Source organism: Echinops telfairi, unplaced genomic scaffold (assembly GCF_000313985.2).
Source record: "Echinops telfairi isolate 266 unplaced genomic scaffold, ASM31398v2 ScPeMD7_7468;HRSCAF=8506_0, whole genome shotgun sequence".
NCBI lineage: Eukaryota > Metazoa > Chordata > Mammalia > Afrosoricida > Tenrecidae > Echinops > Echinops telfairi.
The window spans coordinates 32,380,498-32,384,982 of NW_022111369.1; the positions used below are offsets into that span (position 1 = coordinate 32,380,498).

The 4,485-nt window shown below is 38.3% G+C and overlaps 1 protein-coding gene across 6 annotated transcripts in view; it reads left to right on the forward strand.

The window, feature by feature from the left end:
• MAPK10 (mitogen-activated protein kinase 10) overlaps positions 1 to 4,485 on the forward strand; it is a 379,669-nt gene that overhangs the window by 149,909 nt on the left and 225,275 nt on the right. The window lies entirely within an intron of this gene.

Below are 4,485 nucleotides of genomic sequence, written 5' to 3' on the forward strand. Positions count from 1 at the left end.
TTTGACTCTGGTTAATCTTGGTCCTGGTTGGGGATTATAAAGCATCTCAATTTATAGCTTCAGAATGGAACTAAAATTGTGATTTTTCTTTTCTGTGTGTCTTTTCTGTGGTACTTCAGCTCTCACCAATGTCTAGGCCATTTTTCCCAGGGCTGTTACACTGCTACTTCTCCCTGAACAGATAAAAAAGGCCATTAATCAAGCAGAAAGCATACTGAGAAAGTATTTAAAAGTGCAGAGATTTGATAATAGCCAATAAAACTAGAGGTGATAAAAATATTGACCCAATATGTTGGGGTTATTGATCTGCAGAGTTGCAATATTTTACTGAAATTTAAGTAAAGTAAAAACAAAGGTAGATAAGTCAAGGATGGTGTTGAGCAGTTTGTAAATTTGTTTTCTATTAAGGCCACCAGGAAGATGAGCTTGCTCTGCATCCTGGGTTTGAGTTAGGATCTTATGTCTGTGTTTACCCACAGCTCAAGAAGGCGTTGATGGACAAACTTTAGTGGTGCCGAAACACATATTAAAGATGGACATTTTCATAATATAAAGGTTATGTAAGTTTTTGGTCTTGCTTTATCTAAAAGATAATAAATTCAGAGACCTTGTAGAACTACAACTTAATGTCATGTTTTACACTAGACATAGTCTTCTTACTTAACCAAATTAGAGTAGTTGAGTTATAGACTTGAACTATATTCTGTAGTTAGTGGTAGTATTCAGGAAGGACTCATAACAAGGAAGACCCTAAATTGGATATACTGAAACTATATACCTACATACATATATGTGTGTGTGTAACTTGGTATTCGATCTTAAATTCTTCCAATACTTGTGGAATGCTGTGAATGGTGCACTCAGGATGCAGACATGAATTCCTGTGTCAAGAAGTGTGCAGTAGACTTGTAACAGGCATCTCAAGCTGTATGACCAAACGACTGATAGAAATATGTGTATGGTCCTTGAGAGGACCTTGGGTGGCAGGTTTTCTAAACTGGATGGAACTGAAAATACTTCTAAGATGAAAATTGTATTTCAATTGAACCTTAAAATGTAAAAGTACATTAAACAGTGCATGTATTAAGGCTCTCTAGAGAAACAGAACTAATAAGATACATAATGTAATTTTACACAAGTAACACCATCTATATAGCTCTCTTTCCCTGAAAGATATTTGTGTAAATGCCACACTATGCTGTATTTTCCCCCCATTATGTTGTTGGAGAGGGGGGGGGAATAGTACGGTGCTATTAATAAAATACCTTGGGTGGGTGTGGGGAGAGTGATTGATAAACAAGCAGATGCCACATGTTACTTGCATAAAGTATTTTTTAAAATAGAAGGCATGTAAGAGCAATAGTGAGAGTGAGAGTGAGATTTTTCAGGAAATGGCTTTACCAACTGTGAGGGGCTGGTAAAGCCAAAATTGTAGGTTAGGTGTTAGGCTGGAGATTTTTGTACACGTGTATCTCAAAATCTGCAGGTTAGGCAATGAGAAGAGTGAAGAATGAGGGAATTCTAGAAAATAACCTATCGTGTTCAGGTCAGATGACAGGGAGGATATCCCTGCATGCTTTGTTTCCCAAATCTATAGGTCAGAAAGGAGAAGAATAAAGGATGGGTGGAATTCTAGAAAACTGTCTACAGTCTGGAAGCAGAGTACACCCTAGGTCAACCCACATTATAAAGGATTATCTGTGTGCCTTAAAAATAACTGATTACTCCTCTGTGACCATGTTATCTACAGCATGTCTATAAAGTGTTTGGTCAAACACTGGGCGCCATTGCACATGCGAGTTAGTCATCATATACTGGAAGTAAGAGGGGGGAGATTTCATGTAGAAAGAATTGCTTGAGGAAATTCATGGAGGCAAGAAATATGCTGTGAGGAGATAGCATATCAATTTGGGATTATTAAAACCATGTGAGGTAAGGAAAGTTAATCAATATGGCTAGAGAGGCAGGTAGGGGGCAGATTCTTTATAACAGAATATATTGGGTTTATGTAAGCTGAGCAAATCCATATAGATACTGTTTTATATTTTGTTTTATTTTTTTTCACTGAGTCAAAGCATTCTTTGAGAATCTCTGGAGATTTTTAGGTCGGTCAACCCTGTCTGAATGCCCGTTAAGACAGACTCTACTATGTAACTGGTTTTTCAGAAAGATAAGAAAGTATTCTTAGAGAAATGAATGATATCATCTACATCTGTTCTGTCTTGGAAGAAGTACAGTCAGAATGCTTCTTAGAGGCAAGGATGGTGAGACATCACCATACATACTTGTGTACTTTGGACGTGTTGTCAGGAGAGACCAGTCCTTGGAGAAGGACATCATGCTTGGTAAAGTGGAGGGGCAGCCAAAGAGAGGAAAACCTTTGACTAGCTTGACTGACACAGTGGCTGTGATGTGGGCTTAAACGTAAAAAGATGTGTGCGGCTGGCGCAGGCCCAGGCAGTGCTTCATTCATACGACCCTGTCGTACACAGGGTCGCCAAGCGTGGGACCTGATGCAACGGTGCATAACAAAGCACTCTATGGATTTTTAGATATAAATCACTTTATTGGGGGTACTTACACCTCTTAGAACAATCCATACATCAATTGTATCAAGCACATTTGTACACATGTTGCCATGATCATTTTCAAACAGTTTCTTTCTACTTGAGCCCTTGATATCAGCTCCTCTCTTTTCTCTTCTTCCCTGGCCCTCCCACCCTCATGAACCCTTGGTAAATTATGAATTCTTATTATGTTCATATCTTACGCTGTCCACGGTCTGCTTCACCACATATATTTTAACAAATAGTTTTTATATTCTTCAAATATATATATATGTTTTTCCCAATCCGATGAGAATGACTATGTGGACGATGATATGAGGGCACCTCCTTCTCTTTTCTGTCTCACTGGTGGGTTCTATGCTATCACGACTGCTAAGAAAACAACATGATAGTCACAATGCTTTGTTATTCGACAAACTTATGTTTGCCAAAAATCAGGGAAAGAAATCCAGCAAATCCAATGAAAATACATTACCAAGTTGAGCCAGGGAAATTGGATTTACATAGCCCTGGGAGTAGACATTTCTCATTTACAGGACATATAATCTTCTGAAATGGTACCGGTAAATGTTTAGAGACAGCTTTATCAGACTCTTCAGGAATTCACGCTCAGTATGGAAATGGCCTTCAGATATGGCTGTCACATAGAACATAAAGTTCTTTTCTGTCTCTTCCGAAACGGAAATAAAACATCAAATTCCAGGCATGCTATGCCATTTCTTATTTTTGGAACCAGTTTTAAGATTCTTGAGGAGAAACGTAGGTGATACTTCTCATCCTGCTAAGTGGCATTTTAAGAAAGTAACTGAAATAATGTGCAAGCCGAAACACTGAATTAAACTCTGAGAAAGAAAATATTACTGGCGGTAGTCAACCTTTTGATGTTTTCTACTGTACTCGTTTGTACTCTTTAGAGGAAATTCAAAATATCTTTAATCTCAGGCATAGTGTACCACAACTATGACCCTCAAACCCCATGATCTCATACTCTGTAAGTAATAATATGATAAGCTTTCCCTCTAGGTTCCTTAAGCTTTATTTTATTTAGTAATATTTAAAACTTTTAAGCTGTCTTATAATCTTGAAACATAATGTTTCACTGAGACCCTGGTAACTGATTGAAATTACTCAGAACAGCTGGTGGGTTTGAACCAGAACATGTGGTTAGCACTACCCCCAGGACTCTTCAGTTAGACAAGAACCAAACCAACTCATTGCCGTTGAGTTGATTCCGACTCACAATTACCCTCGAGACAGAGTAGAACGGGCTCTGTGGGTGTCTGACATGTCACTTTCGACGGGACGAGAAATCCTTATCTTAATTCTGTGGCTTAAAATCACTGACCTTGCTGTTAGCAACCAAAAGTGCAACCCTTTACACCACCCTGGCCCCTAGCAGTTGACCACCTACTAGAGGGTAAGTCATAATTTCTGCCTCTAGTTGTCTTATGAATTCCTGTTAAACTTAAAATTCCTGTTCTATAGAATCATGTCTTCCAAGCTCACCTCAATGAGGACACACTGAAACACCCTAGGTAAGGAAACATTCATTTTGTAAAAGTCGAAATTCCATTTTTAACTAGGGTAAATCAAAGACCACCTGCAATACCTTATACACTGTCATTATAAAACGATTTCCCTTAATATAGTCTCAGAAACCCATTAAAAGTCTCTCTTCATTCCCTCTCTTTAGATGTATATGTATAGACTCATCTTCATATGTACACGTGTATATACATACATATACATTAAGGTGACCAGATTTAAAGTGGGACACCATTGACCGGGGGTGGGGGGAGGTGTTCTTGATTAAAAATTTGGCCTATATGGATCAAGTAGACTGTTCCCTTACTTGTCGTGCATTCTTTCCAAAAATCAGGACTTTTTAAAAATGCCAAAAATTGGGACTGTCCCACCA